At 51.2% G+C, this 19634-nt stretch overlaps 1 protein-coding gene across 51 annotated transcripts in view; it reads right to left on the reverse strand.

Moving 5' to 3' along the window:
* Col13a1 (collagen type XIII alpha 1 chain) overlaps nt 1–19634 on the reverse strand; it is a 140074-nt gene that overhangs the window by 87497 nt on the left and 32943 nt on the right. The gene's annotated exons all lie outside the window — the stretch shown is intronic.

The raw sequence follows: 19634 nt of genomic DNA on the forward strand, positions 1-19634 counted from the left end.
CAAACAAACAAACAAACAAACAAAAAAAGGCAGACTGGGCATATGAGCGGTGAAAGTATGAGGGCCAGAGAGAAGCCTGTAAAGCCCATGGAGGTGAACTCCCTGTCTGGCAGGATGCTGACTGCTTAGCAATGGGCCACCCTGCCCTTCGGTGCAGAAACTGCCCCATCTCTGTCCACAGCTGCTCCCCGGCTTATGCTTGGAGGTGGGCTGGGGTAGGTAGCTGGGAGCAAAAATAAGGTGTGCAGGACTCCCACCTGTGCCTCCCCTACCTCCCCTGCATCTACCCCCCATCAGCTCCGTCCCAGCCAGCTGTTCCTCCACTGCCCACACAGCTCTGCATCCCCTAGGGACAACTCCAGAGCCAGCTAGAAAACAGCTAGGGTGATCGCCTGGGGCCACAGACCCTTGTCAAGACAGCGCTGGAGGGAGATCTGCTTGAGCCCACAGCAGAAGTAGGGGACCTTACTGCCACCTGTGCAGGTTTTTCTACCCCAGGAAAAGCAGGCTCTGGGGAGTCTATTGCCCCGTTTGCTGATGGGTCTTTTTCAGGACAGAGAAGTAATTCGTTCAAAGTCACGCAGCTGGCAAGTGGCAGAGCCAACATCTGTTATCCTCTGTGAAGTCTGCCCTCCTGACCCCTATATGTGTTTCTTCAGCTGTCAAAGCAAACGAAGAACCAGTCTGAGATGGCAAGGAGAGTTTGAGATGGCTACAGGGGGAACCCGCAGTACATTTCCTTCAATTCCCTTTGAGGACCCCAAGGCATCATTTCTGGGCCGTCTTCTAGTCACTGCCATCTTTGTCCTAACACTGGCTCCCCCACTGAGGTGGGGATGCTAACCCCACCCAAATTAGGCCCACAGGAAGAGCGGCAGCCACCCCAAGAGCACGTGGGGTCTCCCATTGTTCTGCTGGCAGAGAGAGGTCTAGACAGTTCCACCTGCCACCCTCAGAGGCGGGAGGAGTTTCCAAAATTTTCTCAAGAGGTCAGGGGCCAGACCAGAGTTCCTGGCTTTGTTGCTGAAAAGACTTTCAGGACTAACCCATATATTAAAGGACAGTTGGGGATTTGCCCCCCCCCCCCCCCCAGCTGAGGACTGAACCCAGGGCCTTGCGCTTGCTAGGCAAGCGCTCTACCACTGAGCTAAATCTCCAACCCTGGGGATTTGCTTTTTTAACTTATCACGATTGTGGGTGTCCATGTGAGTATGTGGCAGTCAGAGCATCCTCTCTGTAATGAGTTCTCACACCCTTCTGTGGGCTCTGGGGGGGGGGTCAAACTGAGGTCTCTGGTCCTTGGCGGCAAACACCTTTACCACTGGAAATTCTGTTGGAGAGGTTTTAATATAGGTTTGGAACATAGAGAAAAGGATATCGAGGTTCTAAGGAAGACACGCTGAGATCATGAGTGTCAGTTACTCACAAGGAGTCACAAGCAAAAGTGTTCAGAATAAATGAAAATTCTGACCTTGTTACTGTGTGACCTCGGGCAAATGTCTTAACCTCTCTGAGTTTGAGTGTTGGATTTGGAGGAGCATATGAGAGAGAGTCTGTAAGCAAAGTGCCTTCACGGGTGTCAGGTTTACAGTGAAGTAAGTGGTAAATGGGTTCACAGCAGCTGCGAGCGATGGTTCTAGGAGGCATGACAAAGTGACATCCAATTTCAGAAGCAAGTGGCACACTTAGAAGGCTCTTCTCACATACAGGTCACCGTATGTGGTGTTTTTACAAACGTTGTCATAGGCAGATCAGCGGTACACACAGATCGTTTTACACACAGGGGCTCTGCAGCACAGAGACGTTTCCTGCTGGGGCCCCAAGCTAGGGAGGGGCAGGCTGGTCGGGCTGCTGACCACCCTGTGAACTGCCTCTCTGAGGAGATGCTCAAGCCCTGATCTGCAGACACAGCAGGCAGGGAGATCAGCAGGCAGGATGGGCCAGGCTGGGTGAGCCCGGTTAAAACAGAAAGGACTGATGGGTGTCTCCAGCTCCAGACAGAGGGACACGCTGTGTATGGTCTTGCTTCCTTGGGCCCCAGGACACTTCCAGGCTGGGGTCAAGAGCGCAAAATCCCAAGTGACTGAATCTCACGGAGGTCTCTCGGGTTGTAGAGATTAGGGCTTGATTCTGCAGACTCAGTCCAAGGGCAGGCATTGTTCTCAGGCTGAACAGTTTCCGGGCATAACCCCACCCTACCCCACCCCACAGGGCAGAAGAGCTGATGGCCACACACAGATGGGGACATCATGTTGGACAGGGGGATGGGCTGCGGGACGAAGATGAAAATTAATCAGGACGGGCTTTGCAGGGTGGACACAGTCAGCTCAACCCAGCTTTATTTTGATAAGAATCTGGAATTCCAGGGTCTCTGAACTTGAACCAGTCACTCTTCACTGAATCTCCCAGGAGCGGTGGTATCCTCCCATCTGACCTACAGAGGTCTTCCCAAGGAGAGTGGCTTCCTGCCCCATCCCCCACCTCACCTCGGGTCCTTCCCAGGAAGTCAGCAGTTATGCAAGCCAGGGTCCCCTTCCCGTGACCCACAGGGACAGCCGGTTCTCTGGCAAACACGGCAGACCACACCTCCTCCTCCTCACAGTGGATTCCTATCTACCGCAATCCCATGATATTAAAAAAAATAATAAAAAAACTTTTTTTTGTTATTCTCTTATCTCCGTGCAGATGTTGAGTCCATTTTTAATTTTTTTTTCTATATAAAACTCTCACAGGCTGTGAGATCTGTGGTGGCCAAAGGCTTTGCTCATCACTCCAGGAAGAGTTGAAGATTAAAGATTGAAGGCTTTGGAGCTGTGAGGAAATGCAAAGGACTTGGGCTGTTGAGCAGAGAAGCCTAGGGCAAAGTGACAGGGGGCTTCTCTGCATGCCCAAGATAGACTGGGCCTGACAACCCCTTAGCAGTGGCTGTTAGCCCCTGATCTTGAAAACACCCAAGACAGTGAGAAGTTAGATCTTAACGTACAAAGTTCTGGTTTCTAGATTTTGGCACTGAGTCAGCAAATCTGAAAACCTTTCTGCAAGCCCAGTGGAGCCTGGAGACCCATGAGGCCTGTGGGGTGCTAATTCCTCACACGTTCTCTGGCCCTCTCACAGCCACTAGCTTTAATTGCATGGACCAGAGCTGCTGGCCTGGAGTGCATTCGGCCAGTGCTACACTGAGTATGTGAATGGCTATCTGAGGGAAGGGTAGATGCAGGGTTCTCAGCTCCCACCTCAACTCCGCCTCTGTGAAGAATGGTATGTTGGTGTGTATGCATGAGCAGGAGCGTGTGCATGTGTGTGAGTTACATGCACCTGAAAGCAATGGTTGGTGATTTCCTTGGGTGCCATAGCACCAGGGTAACTTCCTTCCACCTTGTGCAGAGGTCCACAGCAGAAGAGGACACTGTTAAGCAAGGCTCTGGCTTGAAGGACAGCAGGACCGTGCAGAGCGGTGACAGGGAGCAGTGAGAAATCAGTTCTTAGTGAGGACTTTAGCTACCTGTGGGCTGTACCTTGTTCCCAAGCTCAGGATTGGGACTTGCACTCATGCTGGGCAAGTGCTCTACCCCTGAGCTCTACCCCTCGTTCCCTCCTCTCCTGCCTTTTCTTTTCTTTCTACTTTTTTAGGTTGGAATAGGGTCTCACTAAGTCGCCCAAGCTGGCTTTGAACTTGGGCTGGCCTTGAACTTGTAGATTTTCTTAATATTTTACTTCATTTCTTTTCTTTCCTCTTCTTCCTTGACCTCGCTCATGTCCTACACTGGCTTTGAACTCTCGATGTAGCTGAGGATGACCTCGAACTTCTGACCCTCTTGTCTCCACCTCCTGAATGCTGAATCACAGGTATGCGCCACCTTGCCCGTTATTTGTGGTGCTGAGGTTCAAACCCAGGGCTTTGCTCATGGTAGGCGAGCATCTACCAACTGAGCTACTACTCAAGAGAAAATAGTCTTGACTTTGTCTCTCAGTTAACTACAGTTCAAGCAGCTGTGTGATGTGCCCACAAGGCCCTAGTTAAGGTATGTACATAGAGAGTGGTGCTATTTGGAAGTGTGGCCTTGTTGGAGTAGATGTGGCCTTGTTGGAGGAAGTATGTCACTGTGGGGCAGGCTTTGAGGTCTCCTATGCGCAGGCTCAGCCCAGTATTAAATCTTGTCTTCTGGTAGCCTGCGGAAGAGAGTCTGCTGCTGCCTTCAGATCAAGATGGAGAACCCTTAGCTCCTCCACTACCATGTCTGCCTGCATGCTGCCATGCTTCCTGCCATGATGATAACAGACTAAGCCTCTGAAACAGTAAGCCAGCCTCAATTAAATGTTGTCTTTTATAACAGTCGCTGTGGTCATTATGTCTCTTCTCAGCAATAAAACCCTAACTAGGACAAAAACTGCAGCCCCACTTCACCCCCACCCCACACGCCACCACTGCAATGGCCCCAGCAAACCTTCTGAGCCTCACGGGTAGCTAGGATGCTAGTTTTGTGTACCACAGGTGGCAAGACTCTTTCCATTATCCATTTCTGATCTTAGGGGATACAACTTAGCAAGTATTTTCACCTACAAATGAAACATTGAGACGCCATAAGAGAAATAGCTCATCCAGAGTCAAAGAAGAAATGGACCATGGGGCTGAGATTTATGCCTGAGCCCAGGTAACCACAAAGATCATCCTTATCCTGTGCCAGCACATTGCTCAGAAAAACAGAAGCCTTTCCTTTCTCACAGCCAGGACAGGGTGCAGTAGCCACTGAGAGGCATGAGCCACTTTTCATGCCAGACTATTTGGGAATAGCAAATCCTAAGTGCAATTCACTAGAACCTAAGATAGGTCCCATGCAGACATAATTAATTGACTGCACTTTGGGTAGTCATAACTAATCAACCAGAGCTGCCATACTTGACTAAAGCCATCACAAATGTTCACATCTGAAGATGCAAAAGTCCTGCCCAGGGTCTAGTGGCCAGTACAAATGATTGTCTTTGAACTGTGAGGGGCTTATGCCAGAGAAGAGACAGGGAAATGAATGGATGAGGCAGCAGGCCAAGCAAGGTGGGCAAGGGTTGAACTTCGGTGGCCTGGCTAGCTCTGTGACCTCTCCATAGCATGTTTCTGAGCTTCATAGCGGATTTCTGGAGTGAACGAAGAGCCAAGTAACTGGGTCCATCCAAGCTGAAAAGAGCAGAAACTACATCTTCCATTGGAGCCTGCCAGTCTGCCTGTCTGCTGTCCAGTTGTTTGTTTTCTGACATTTATTCATTGTTAAAATGACTCTTTAAAGACATTAAAGGCATTCGGTGAAATAGTATCACTCCTAGTCCCACACTCAGCTGCCACTATGTTTCTGATTTTTCCTGACCCTTGGATGTTCAGGGATATTGTGGAATCGGTTCACTTTTCCTTTTTCCAAGGCAAACACATCTTCCCGAGCGACCCTCTCTCATGACTACCTAGGAGGCCTGGATGACAAAGACCTGGATTATACACAAGATATGAGGAACATGGCATCATAACATCCAGGAGAACAAAGCCACTCTGGTGGCTTCTCCTCCTGTCACACTAACTATGATTACGGGAAGATGTTGCTCAGAGGGAATGGGTACCAGAGGATAGGGTGTGGTATGTGTTAATTTCCATGAAGGGGCTTCCACACCTGACCCTCTGCTCTGCTCAGGCACCCCGACCTTTGCAGCTGGACAGCTCTGGAGCACGGAAGTATGAGAGCTGTGTGCACAGGAAGAGGCTGGGTGGTCTCTGTGAGCTGTCTGCCCTGGGGGCTGGGAAACCACAATAAACAGGGGAAACCACACCAGATCTAACATAGTCCCAGCCCTGACACAGCACCAGGTTGGCAATGGTGACAGCTGTCCATATTCCCCTTGGGCCGAGCAGCTCTCATTGACCAGGAGCTAAGTCTGACAGGTTTGGGCAGCCAGTTCAGTTTCCCTCCCTATCCTGATGTTTCTAAAATGGGGTAGATCAGAGGAGGCTACAGTCTAAGTCAGAGCAGTCTGGGCCAGCTACTGTGTTAACAGTTTCCTCTGAGATTGAAACATTCTATTCTACAGGGTAGTCCTTAGCAAGAAGATAAACAACTCAAATGTGCTTCAGGAAGTCCCTGAAACTGACCAGATTCACTAGGCCCCTCCTTGGCAGAGTAAAAAAAATAAAAGCTGAGTCTCTCTCAAGCTAAAGGAAGCTGAGTTGTAAAGACGACTCCCAATCAAAACTGCAAAGACTCTTAAGATTAGACCAGCTGCCTGGTAGAGGTTTAGACCACCCAAGGCACCTAGAAAGAACTTTTTCCAACCCACAGAGCTACCTACAGGCTGTGCAGGGTACTCCAGGTTTCCCAGCTGTCTTTGAGTCATTTCTGCTCCTATAAATAACACCTGACCCATAGTCTTGCAAATAAAACTCACTGGTTCACCAAGTTGGACCCTGCTGGTATTCATACTTTGGTCTGTCATTGATTCCCTATCTTAGGTTCGATCTCCCCAGGGAAAAGATTTTGTCACATGATACCAGCTGAAGTCAGCCTCTCTAATTGCCTAGGCCTAACTACTTTCCTCCCTCCCTTCAGAAAGGCATTGCAGACAACAGACAACCAGGCTCCCAGCATCAAGAGGATCAGAGCCTAGTCCTCTTAACAGTTGGTGACAGTTCAGGAGTCAGCAGACATGAGTTACATCAAGTCAAGTCCTGCTCTGGTTTGGCAGGTTGAGTTTTCCAAAGGCAGCGTCCTCCAAATGGACGCCACTAGAGAGACTCCAAAGGGCCCATGTTTGACCTGCTCCTTGGAGTAAAGAATGCATTCATAGGGTGGCACGCCAATGCTGGGCAGTTTGCACATGCATTCCCAAGTCTCTCGTGAGGTCCTTAGGAGACGTAGCCATATTCCCTCTTGTCCCTGTAGAGACAGAGCAAGACTTCCTGAAACTCTTATATGGCACAACTGGGATTTGAACTCAGGGCTTATTGACTCAGATGCTGCTGTTTGCAGGAACAACATTAGATTGCATAGTCAGAGCTCCATAGAGCTCCCATAGAGGCTCAGAGTTCATGGATTACTGTGGATCTGCTTTAGGAAAGGTTGGTATCTCAGTGTCCTTGAGCTGGGGTATCACGTACCCTTGGCTGACCTTCAACTTGCTTTGTGAATAAGGATGACCTTGAACCTCTTATTGTTCATCCTCTGCCTCCTGAGTGTTGGGATTAATGGCATATATCATGATGCCCAGTTTATGTATGCTAGGGATCAAATCCCTACTGTATGTGGGCAAACACTCTGGGGAAAGTAGGTAAGATAGCTTAGGTTCAATGGAACAGCCTTCCTCCACCTCATTCCACTGAGCCATCCCAGTTGTCACCCAGCTACTGGCTACCAGGGGATGCTACTGGGTGCCATAATTACCATCTCTCCAGCAGATGGGGAGAATGATTAGTAAATCATCAAGGAGAGCCAGCCCACCCACTTTCCTGACCTCTGACCTCACCCAGGGGCTGGTTGTGGGAGCACTGCTGTCCCAGCGGGCACTGGGGTAAGACTCATGTTGAAAGGAAGTTAAAATCAGCCAGGCAGTTCACCAAGAGCAAGGAGCCTGGAAGTCTGCTTGGGGTACTGACATTCCAGCAGATGGGGTCCCTCAGGGATTGCTGCAGCCAGCCTCCCTGGTGACATGTTGAGGCATTGTGGGAAGGCTGCAGGTGACATCATCCTTGTCACAACAGAAGTTGGCTTCTGAAGAAAGAGGGCTTCTTCGCTATTAGGGTCAGAGTGCTGAGTAGATTGGGGGTGGGGGCGGGGTGAGGACTGTGCCGCCATGATCAAGATAGAGAGAGAGAGAGAGAGAGAGAGAGAGAGAGAGAATATCCTTTTCATGTCATAAAAATAATCTGGCTATTAAGAGAGAAGAAAACCACCACAGCCTTCTCCAAAGACAGGGCAGGAGAGTACTTAGGGCAGGGGAGTACTTAGGGCAGGGGAGTACTTAGGGCAGGGGAGTACTTAGGGCAGGAGAGTACTTAGGGCAGGAGAGTACTTAGGGCAGGGGAGTACTTAGGGCAGGGGAGTACTTAGGGCAGGAGAGTACTTAGGGCAGGAGAGTACTTAGGGCAGGGGAGTACTTAGGGCAGGGGAGTACTTAGGGCAGGGGAGTACTTAGGGCAGGAGTACTTAGCTGAACCCTAAACACAGGCATCCACGATGGAGAAGGGGATAGGGTGACATGGAGTGACAGGTGGCATCCTGGGGCTTCCTAAAACCAGGCTGGTGACTAGGGCATCTTGGGAGAGGTGAGCAGGGGACTCCAGAGGGACTCTGTCCATCTCCATTGGGTCAAGAGAAGAGCTAGGCCTGGGCGTGACTTCCATTGGCTTGGGGTCAGGAATCCATCCCTGCGAGCGGCCATAGTGTATACACTGTTGAGAGTTCAAACCATTCATTTTCAAAGTTCACTGACTTATTTGTGTATGTGTGTGTACGTGTGAGGGCATGGATGTGGGGGGGTCAGAGGACAACTTTTGGGGGCCCAGGCTGTCTGAAGCAGAGTGAGTGTGACTTGTTTCAAGCCTCCAGCTTTATTTACCCATCAGCAACCTCGGCTGCACTGCAACCATGATGCCCCTGCTTCTAGGAAATCTCTGGCTGTACCCCACTTTCTCTCCCGGAACCTTCCAGTGTCTGCTTTGCTTCACTGACTCGCTCCTTGAGCTGACGACCAAGAGACCCTGTGGTCAGACATAGGTGCCCAGGCACTGCTGAGGAGAGAATTGAAGGTAGAGCTGGGGGCAAAGGGTTACTTCCTGCCCAAATCCTAAGCACACAGGGTCCCAAGCTCCTCTGGGCTAGGGTCCAGCTCTCTTAAGAAAGAGTGACCCTGGTCAGGAACACTTTACTTCCTCCCTGAAGTCAGTCCCAACCCCCCTTAGAGACCTTGGTGTTGAGAAGCTCTTGAACTCTCTTTAGGTTTCTTGCCTGCCATGTTTTTATCAGTCACAGATGGAGAGAGGAAATGGGCAGTGAGTAAAGCTTCCTTTTCTGCTACCCAGGAGGGGCAGGATCTCCACCGCCCAGGGCTCCTGATGCTTAAGCCAGCAAGTGCCTGGCTCCCAAGCTGAGATCCTGCAGAGCCCAGCCCTCCACAGAGACCGGTTATTTATTGGGAGGCTTAGGGCCAGGGCAAGGGCTGGGGGCCACAGAGCATCCTTGCCTGGAGAAGAGAAAGGACAGAGTGATGGAGGAGGGTGGTGGGGAGAAAGGGACAGAGTGAGAAGGAGAGGGGGAGGGAGACAGAGAGGAGGAGGGAGAGGTGGAAGGAAGGCAGAAGGAAAGAAACACAACCGTGTGGGGCTGCCATGTATCTGTACCCCAACAAGATGCTTTCAAGGAGGTGTCACTTAACAGGCCACAGCTACTGACAGAACTGTGACTGTGAGTTGTGTTTTGGAGAAAGGATAGACAGTGCACACCAGCAAGTTGGGGCCTGGCTCTTAGGCTGAACTTAAATACACAGACAAGACTCCCGCCTTCGGGCCCTTAGTTTTCTCCTTAGTGCAACAGGGCCAAGAATCCCTTTCTCTAAGGGTTTTGGGGGGGGGGACTGGGGTCCTGTCTAAGCCTACGCATGTACCTTGAATACTGTAGGGTGTTCAGTAGAGGAAGGAAGAGGAGAGGCAGGGGGAGGAGAAGGAGGAGGGAGAAGAGGATGGGGATGAGTGACAGAGCGGATAGGAGGAGGGAGAAGAGAAGGGAGGAGGTGGAGGAAGAGGAGGAAGTGGATGGGGATGACAGGGGATAGAAGTGAGGAAGGATGTCGGGTTGGGGATTTAGCTCAGTGGTAGAGCGCTTGCCTAGGAAGCGCAAGGCCCTGGGTTCGGTCCCCAGCTCCGAAAAAAAACAAAAACAAAAAACAAACAAACAAAAAAAAAGAAGTGAGGAAGGAGGAGAGGAGGGCACAGAGAAACTGGGGGAATGGCAGAGGTTAGAAGGATCATCAGAGCAGGAGAATTTCTTTGCATGGTCTCCCTGGTTTAGGCCGGCTTCAGCATTCTCCACGCACCCTGGGGTGGCCCCACTTAAGGATAACTGAGGGTAAAGCGGGGAGCTCTGTACAGCCAAGCTACTTCTGCAGTCTCTACCCCAAATGCCTTCACACTGGGGTCCGCCAGGACAGCGCGGAGGAACCTCCTAAGGAAAACTTCTGTACTCTGCTCCCTCATTGTGGGAGTGGGGGTGGGGTCCCTCTCTGGGGACTGCTGCTGAGAATTCAAAAAGGACCCTGTGTCTTTAAGGAGGCGCCAGTTGGGAACACTGAAGGGAGGAAGGTTAAGACGATTAGCGGGTGCTAACAAATTTAGGATGTGGAAGAAGTCTTTTCTTGGCTATCCATCAAAGGAGGGATTGAATGTCCCCGAGTGTGGAGAGAGCAGAAGGGGAGAGAGAGCTGGGGGAGGGGCACAGGAGGATGCCATCAGACCAGCCAAGCGCACTCCCAGAGCAAGCTTTCCCGGGCATTGGGCGGGCCACAAGCAAGGTGTGTAAGTGTGGCTGGCTGGCAGCTGTAGGTCCCAGCACTGGCCGCCCCATCGGCCTGTGTCACCACTCCTCCCCCATGCCCTGTCCCCAGCTCAGGTTCTGTCCAAGCAGCTGGCTGAAAAGTGATCCTGGAGGAAGAGGCCCTTCCTGTTGATTAGGAACCGGGATTCTGTCCCCGACACCCCCACTCCAGGCCCACCGGACCCCTCCTCATTCAGGCTCCAGTGCTGGAACCATTGGGCTCCTTGTCCTCCGGACTGGGCAGCTCTTCATCTAAGTCTCTCTCTGATCCTGCGAGACCTACACAGCTACCTAGAGAGACCACATGCGGTGCCAAGAGACTTCCTGCAAGGTTATTTCCGGCAAGGGCTGAAAGGAGGGGGCATATGGGGGCTGAATCAGGTCCAGGGATGGTTCATTCATCCTACCCTGGGGCTTGGGGAAAATGGCAGCACGGGGTCCCTGTGATACGGAGTCCTTGTCCTCAAATCCCTGCCTAGTGGGAGAAAGAGAGATGAGACCAGAGTCACACTCAAATGCGTACACACTGCAGCAGCAGCATTTGGAACACAATGAATGAGCCATGAGTTGAATGCTCTCAGTGACTGGCTGGATGCAGGGTGCAAGGCCCAGGCTTAGGGTGTGTGGGGCCATCCTGGGAGCTATGCACCTATAGTTTTAAGGACAGCGGGAGATGAAGCTGATTGCCGCTTCCTTGGGAGGAGGCAGGAGGTGGGTGGCAGGCTGGGCAAGGAGGCTTGGGAGTGCTTAATAGTTTTTCAGAGTCCAACACTGGGAGAAGGATGGCTTGCAGACTGGCTTTGCAGTATGGGAAACTTGTCGATTTGGCCAGTGGGGACGCTGGAGCAGCAGCGACAAGGTGGAGGGGACGTGGCAGGCAGAGCCTGGCAGGGTTGGAGGCAGAGAAAGAGGAAGGAGGATTTTAGGATGTTCCTGGCGATCCCATGCTAGATAGCAAGTAATGTCTGACTGGCCTGAGACTGGGGACATACAAGAGGATGGTTCAAGAGGAACGCAATGTATTTTCTCTGCAACCTCCGCATTCTAGCCTCTTGGGGCCATCCTAATGGGGTCGGGCAGTGGGGGTGGACAACTCGACCCCTAGGTCCAGAATGCAAGGAAGAAAGGTGAGCCCCAGACACAGACCCAGGCGACTGTGACTCTTCAGTCTATGATTTCCGGAGCTCAATGATCAGCATGAGAACATCCAGCTGGGACACACCCCCAGGGACGAGCGGCGTGGCCTGGGACGAGCTGTGCAGCTTTCCTACACACAATGCATCCAAGATTTGAGACATCTCTATTCTTCATCCTAGTAATTTTTTCTTTTAAAAAAAATGATGATCACAAGTCATCAAATTGATTTCACAAGCTGCAGGTTGTAACCCAAACCTAAAAAACACTGATCTCCATGGAGCTCTCCTCAAGTGGTGTGGAGTCCCTAATTGGAGAAGGGGCAATGGGTTAACTAGGGAAAGGGGGTAAGAGTTCTGGAAACCCTAAGATGTAAGGCCCTGGTGAGAGATACCAAAGCCTCGAAGGCACTTGAAAAGGGAGACACGATGAGAAAGCCCCACAGCGCTGATCTCCAGGGAGTAGATGGTTTAAAAAGAAATATGGACAGTTGTGGGTGTCCTGCAGAGGACTTGGAAGCCAGTGGAGTGTGGCTTGGCTGTCACAGACACCCAGAACTCTCAACTCAGGAAAATCAGCATAAGCAGAGGCTTTGGGGGGTCCCCTGGAAAATGCAACATAAAGGGAACTAAGTCCCACAGAAGAATGTGGTCTTATCCAAGGAGACACAGGACCCTCTCTTTCACCCCATGTCCCCTTCTCCCCGGCCCGTGAGGTCCTGCCATCTTGCCCCGTCTCACAGTTCAGATCTCTGATGTCTATGGGGATTGACTGAGTGGGCCTGGGGAAGTGGTGGAAATCAGGGGTGATATATTGGGCTCCAAATGCTGGGGGGTGGTGTGAGAACCTAGAGACAGGGGGTGTGTGATAGCTCCGAGGGACCCAAAGTTTCTTCTGCAAACAGCACATCCTTCCAACCTGGAGCTGACTGTCATTCATGATTTCTCCTGTGAACTACAAGCTACAGATGTCAGCCAGGGGCAGGCAGAGCCTGAAGTCTGGCCTACATGACATTCTCTAAGAGAGGAGCCCTGGGAATCTGGGGCACCCCTGAGGGAAACCTTGAGTATCCCTCACTGGATCCCCCATGCTGCACAGAGAGACTGAGGGTCGAGCCTCACCACACTTGGCTCTGGACACATGTGGTGGGCTGGCAAGCCTTTGTGGTAAGCCTGAAGTGAGAGGGCGGGCATGCTTCTCCACACCCTTCTAGTGTGACTCTGGATGGTTACATTAGCAGGTGGCACACACCCATAATTCCAGAGTTAGGGAGACTGAGGCAGGAGGATCTTGAGTTCAAGGTCAGCCTGGGCTACATAATGAGACTGTCTCAAAATCAATAAATAGCCACGTGTGGAAATAGTTCTTGGCAATCACAGGTAGCGGATATTTCAGTGCAGATGAAGACTCAATGGATCAGGAAACTATTAAGTCACAAGTCTAAGCTTGTCTGGTTTTGATCTACCCTTCAAGGCCAGCTCCTTTTCCCACTTAGAGACGTTATATGGAACAGGTAGGGAATGGATTCTCATAACCATCTTTATATAATGAGAGCAGGCAGGCAAACACTCTAACCACGTGATTGGGGGAAAGATACTGGTTCTTTGGACCCCATAGACTCCCATTCTGCTGTGACAGTGGGGGCTGAAGGAGACAACACCTTCCAACGGGAGCCACTGTTTCTCCCCAAGAGCCTTTGATCCTAGGCCTAGCTGCATGAGAGCGTCAACAGTTGGCTACAAGGATTTAATTTGGCTGGGTCCTGGCACCAGGTTCCACTCACATGGATCTGAGGCACATTTTTCTGCCATCACTTCTGCCATGGAGTCCCAGCAAGACCCATCTGAACTCTGTACCACCCCATGTGGCAGGGCCCGGCAAGCATGTTGGAGAGCCTAGCTCTCTGCTTCCAGAGGAGTGGCCCCTGAATGCTGGGGCCTTATGTAATGAGTTCTGGGGTTTGTTTGTGCACCCACAGCCTGCCCTGAGTAGAGAGAGGTTGTCAACCGTGCCGTGCAGAGCAGAACAGCATTTAAATTCTGTCACTAGCTTCCAGTGCACGTGCGTGTGTGTGTGTGTGTGTGTGTGTGTGTGTGTGTGTGTGTGTGGTGTGTACTCTTGTGTGGGATGTTCAGTTCAGAATGCCCCAAGATCAGCACTTGGGAATGGATAGGTCCCCGAGGGGCAGAGATCCAGTGTTACAGATATGGGACGTCAGCACCCTACAGGGGCAAAGCATCGGATGGCTTGGGGTCTGGTCCCTAGAGAACACAAACTAGTCAACTTTTACACCAATGTAGTCAGGTCATGGCCCTGATCAGTATCCCTCAGTGGCTCCCCATTATTCTTAGAACAAAGTCCCACGCGTTCCAGCTGTTGCCAACTTTCCAAGTTTTATCGAATGTCACTCTGATGCTAAGTTCCCGGCTCCACCCACTAAGCCTCTTTCTGATCTTCATTTTCACTACCCTCCTTCCAGCCTCAGGACTTTTTTTTTTTTTTTTTTTTTTTTTTGATTCTTTTTTTTCGGAGCTGGGGACCGAACCCAGGGCCTTGCGCTTCCTAGGTAAGCGCTCTACCACTGAGCTAAATCCCCAGCCCCCAGCCTCAGGACTTTTGAACATTCCGTTTCCTACTCCTTTTGCCTGGTCAACTCCTATTTCTATCTCAGAGGGCCACTTCCTCAGAGAAGCCTTCCTGGATCTCACTTCGAGGTTTTAATTTGTTTGGTGTGTGTGTTGTGTGTGTGTGTGTGTGTGTGTGTGTGTGTGTGTGTGTATGTGGTGTGTGTGTGTGTGGTGTGTGTGGTATGTGTGTGTGTGTGTGGTGCGTGTGTGTGGTGTTTGTGTGGTGTTTGTGTATGTGGTATGTGCGTGTGTGTGTATGTGTGTGTGTGCAAGCATGCATTGTTTGTTTGTTTTTCCCTCTTAGCTTCTTGTGACAGCACACATGTTCCCTCATGGTGCTTGTTACCACAGTGACATTACATCTGCTGGTGCCATGGATGGAGGATCCCCCCCTTACAAAGCTAAGTCCTAAGAGGGAAAAGATTGTGTCCTAGTCCCCTAGAAGTCCCAAGCACCAAGTCAAAGGTGTCAGTGATGAATCGTTGAATGCCGGCATGAATGAATGAAAGACAAGGTGCCACTGAGATTGGGTGAAAGGGAAGCCATTCTCTCGGCCTGATAACCTTGAACTCAGCATACACCAGGCCAGGTGCTAGAGAAGTCTCAGTACTGTCACTGTCCAGCAGGAAGCATGCTACCTCAGCACAGCCAGGTAAGGATGTGCTCAGGGACACTCTGGGAGCTTTGAACAGTGGTGGCGTGTGACCTAAAGCTGGGGTAGTGGGTCTGGACTGAGAGGTAGGGGCCACCGCCTAAGATATTCCAACCAAGGCCCGATTACAGGCAAAGGTGAGGAAAAGACGTTGTACCTGGAGAATCTGAGAGTGAGTGTAAACACCTCGAGGGTAGAGGCCAGTTGTCTTAGTCCTCCAATGGTTGAGCTGTAGCCAGGTCAGCAAGATAGAGCCTGAAGGGGCTGCCATGGCCTGGATTAAAAAGTCGGGGTGCCACTGTGGGGTTTGAGCAGAGGGTTGATGGAAGAGAATGCTTCCTGGGGCAGTCTGGGTCCCTTCCAGCTCTGGCGCCTGGGGTCTGAGAGCCCAAGCTGGGTTCGGATATAAAGGATCCCTCCTCGCTGCCAACAGAGGCCCCAGGAGACTGATTTTCCTCCTTGACGTCAACGGAAAGGTCACAGAAATCCCAGCTTTCCTCTCGGAGCCACTCTAGGGCCCCTCAATCTGTTCCCTCATCCAGGTCTTGTAGGCATTGCATGATGCGCCTAGCCATGATCACCTCGGGAGTCTCTTGAGGTCCAGAGACACCCGTGAGAAGCAAAGCTTCCTCCAGTTTGTCCTAAACTCACCTCGCTCAAGTTTCAAAGGGGGCGTCATCCCAGTATCTAGGGGTTGGCTGAGGAGGAAGGGCAGCCTGCACTCTGCCAGGATGGGAAGGGGATCTCAGGCCAGCCGGCTGCGGCAGCCCCTCCTGCCCTCCACATAAATCCCCCTGGGACGCAAACAAGCAGCCGGCCCTTTCTCCCTAGCCTGATTTTATACGCCTAAGCCAGCATGTGCTGATGACCTGGAAGTGAACTAAAGTGTTCAGCCACTGACTTCTTCCTCTAGCAAAGGATTCCACAGCGGGGGATGCAGCCTGTCAGACCTGGAAGTCACCAGTCACTCCTACGCTGTAGGCTGGTTCTCCCTCCACCTCCATATACAAACAAGGTTCAGGTTCATCCCCGCCTGGAAACCTGCTCCTACAGGTGAGATAGTTTCTAAGCCACGCCCACTCATACTCCACCCCCTTGTGGTCCAGCTCCACTTAAACCCCGCCCACTCGAGGCTCCAAGTCTGAAAGCTCCTATCTATTTTCCTGTTTTATTGCACAGATAGCGATTCACCAGGCTTGCCAATGCCATCCGAAACCACCCCAAGTTGTTCACCATACTTCTCCAGTGTTCCTCATCTCCCACCCACCAAACTTTTCTCTCCACTCCGCTTGGTGTCCACTCTGCCCATGTTATAAAGGAACAAGAATCAGAATCAGAGTCCATGGGTGTCTCTTTTGTCCCCTTCTTAAAAACTTACAGGGCTTTCCTAGTTTGCAGAAGGAGAAATTTCCAAACTCCACACAACCGGAGTCCCATTGACCATGGCAGGGATGGTCCTATCACCTCTGGGGGCCCCTGGAACCCCTCATCCCCATCATTCATCTCCCCAAACCTTTCTTTTCTTCTTTGGACACACAAAGCTAATTCCTACCTCCGGGTTTCTATGTGAGCCGTTTCTGCTGACCCAAGGCTGCCAGATCTCATGCTTGGATTTGGTTATCTGACATATTCGACCTGCACAGTGGCTGACTGTTGGTCACACTTCCCCCGGGCACTTCTCCCAGGCTAAGAACATCTGTTAATTCTTGGCTTACTTGTCAGTTCAAATGCCCCTAAACACTGCCCACCTATGCTCCAAGCCACCCTGCTGGAGTGGCCACTTTGATCCAGTTGCAAACTTAAATATATACAATGCTTATTAGCCAACTGCAGTCCAGCAAAGCTAGGAAGAAGCGATGAACACTTTAAAAGGAATCCCCTTGGCTGATATTTTCCCCAAATAATCCAGTGATATTTTCTCTGCCCTCCCATCCCCTCCCTCTCCCTTCCATTTAATTTTTCCTCCCAGGGAGAAAAAAATCTCATATAGCCTAGGCTGACCTCAGAGTGCTATGCAGCTGAGGAGGACCTTGAATTTCCGACCCTCTTGCCTCCCTCTCCCATGTGCTGGAATTATAAGCATGTAGCACCACAGTCAGTCAGTCTAGTGCTGGGACTCAAACCCAGGACTCCATGTATGGACAGCCAGCATTCTGTCTGCGGAGGTCTGTTCCCAACCCTTTCTTCTTCCCTGCTTATTTAATGTCTGTCTGTCCTGCTAGATTTTGGCAGCCCTGACAGAGAAAGATGTGCCCATCAAGTTGGTGCCCAGGACCCTGGTGCCTGAAGTCTCCTAGTGGCAGGCGTCGACAGATTTTTGCCCAGTGACTAACCGAAGTGTCACCTGCTCCAGGGATGCTGCTGTGGCCAGAGCTCTCAAAACACCACAGCTGCCACCCACAGACTGCAGGATATAATTGTCGAGACATTTCCGGTGGACAGTGCTCAGAGGCCCAGTTGGGACGGGTTCCTATTAGGCACGGGTCAGGTCTTGTCCATCACCCTGTAAATAACAGCTGGCCCATTTGCCGAAATCCATTTTAGATCTTTCAAAGGTGCTTAACCCTTGGGAACTCACTGGCCTCTCAGAGCTACTGGCTGAGGCCGACTATACAAATATGCGATCTAGCCACGGGGAACCAGAGGTCACAGAGGGCTGATGAGAGCCAGACTTAGCTATGTCTCATGGTGTAAACCTGAACCCTTTACCAAGGCCCCATCCACATGAACACCCTGTTCTGTGGTCAGCAGGCCCTGCACACAGCTGTCTTTACTATAACCAACTGGCCACTAAGAGGCTCTCCTGCCCAAATAGAATGTTCTGGAAGGCCAATACCCAGAGCCAAGGTATTGTCAGAGGCACAGAAAGAAAGGTAGGAGTGAGGCAGAAGAGTGAGCTGGGGTTCAGAAGAGCTCAGTGCCATTTACCAGGTACTGCCCATGTTCCAGGCTGACTTCCTACCCCCATTTTACAGATGAGAAAACTGAGATTAACTTACTTATCTATAGTAGGACAACCCTGATAAAGCCCCTTATTTCTTGGCCGGATTTAGTTCTTACCGGATCCTATCCAGCTCTGACAGGGTGTGATGGGAAAGGCAGCAAAATGTAGATCCTATTGGTCCCAGAGGACCCTGAGACATAAAGGAGGGGCCTCTTGGATGGCTGGGAAGGGGGCAGGGGCCTCCTGCCCAGGACACTCTGGGTGAAGGGGAAAACTCCCAGGGCTTCAGCTCTCTGCACTGTCTGGATAGAGAGGAACCAGGAGAACCTAAGTTTTCCAAGACCTAGAAAGTGACTCATCAATTCCCAGGAATGTTTCAAGGCCAGCAAATGCTCTCAAGTAGCCCCGCCCCTGGAAGATGAACAGTGAAAAGTGGCCCCAGCCTGAACTGCATTAGAATACTCTGATTCCCAGGGCTCAGTTGCGTGCTACTTGCCATGCAAGCACAAGGACCCGAGTTTGATCACCGGAACCCATGTAAAAAGCTGGGTGTTGTCACTCCTCAGCCCACTAGCATATAGAGTCTCAAGCCTATGAGAAACTCTGTCTCTGGAGGAAAAAAGAAAAGAAAAGAAAAGAAAAGAAAGGAAAAGAAAAGAAAAGAAAACATGGGGATAATACCTGTGAAATGATACCTTCGTCCTCTCTCTCTCTCTCTCTCTCTCTCTCTCTCTCTCTCTCTCTCTCTCGTTCACACTCTTGGGTCCCTCCCCAGATGTCTAATGACTTCGTTTGCTCTCGGGTCTTTCTGTAGACACATGTTCCTAGCACCTCAGGCCCACCCACAGAGTTAGGATTGGAGGGAGGAAGGGATCAGAGTCAAGGCCAAATGGTGTCTATCCAAGGACCTGCTTTGCTCCCTGGACCCCAGCAGATGGGACAGAGGACTGGAGGACAATAGCAAGAGAGATGGCCGGCTAGGACTTCACGCCTAGAAATAGCTGGTGGGTAGGTGGTAACTTCTGAGGCCAACTGGCTTCAGGGATGAGGTAGTGTCTTTACCCAAGGTGTCACCCGTCAGGATCAACAGATGTGCAAAGGATAGAGGGGCCTGGAACCAAGAGCCTTGCTTGGCCCTAGGAACCATCCAGGGCTTATGGTGCTGGCTGACCCCAGCGACGGAACTGTCCTCATCTTTTCCATCCAATCCCTGTTTCGATGAGACTCTCACAGTGTGTCTGGCCATTTATGGGACAAGACTTTGTAGAAAGCCTTGTCAGATTAACACACACTTCTCTCCCTGTCTTGACACTGGGTGGGAGTCCCTTCCCCTACTTGGCCACCACTTCCTGTCAAATACAAACTTGGATGACATCTATGAACTCTGTATTGTATTCCCAGCACTCTGGAGCCACCCACGGATATGTGCGGGGAGCTACTGGTCCCATCCTAACCACGGGTCTCTGCTCTTACCTGCTCCTGCCATAAATTTGGGGCTTCCTGCAAGATGCCTTCTGAAGAACGGACTTTTTATGGCCCTGTCCTGCCTGAGATGACCTCTGATGCCCACCTGGTGTTCACAGTCAGAAGTCCACATCTGTGAGAGGCTTAGGCTCTGTGGACCCCTGTAAGACTTGGGGGGTTCTCTCCTCCGTACTGGACAGAGGGGCTATTTGGAGCCAGAATGAAGGTGGCATGATCCTGTCATTCCCCCTCTCCTA

Source organism: Rattus norvegicus, chromosome 20 (assembly GCF_021556685.1).
Source record: "Rattus norvegicus strain SHRSP/BbbUtx chromosome 20, alternate assembly SHRSP_T2T, whole genome shotgun sequence".
Taxonomy (NCBI): Eukaryota; Metazoa; Chordata; class Mammalia; order Rodentia; family Muridae; genus Rattus; species Rattus norvegicus.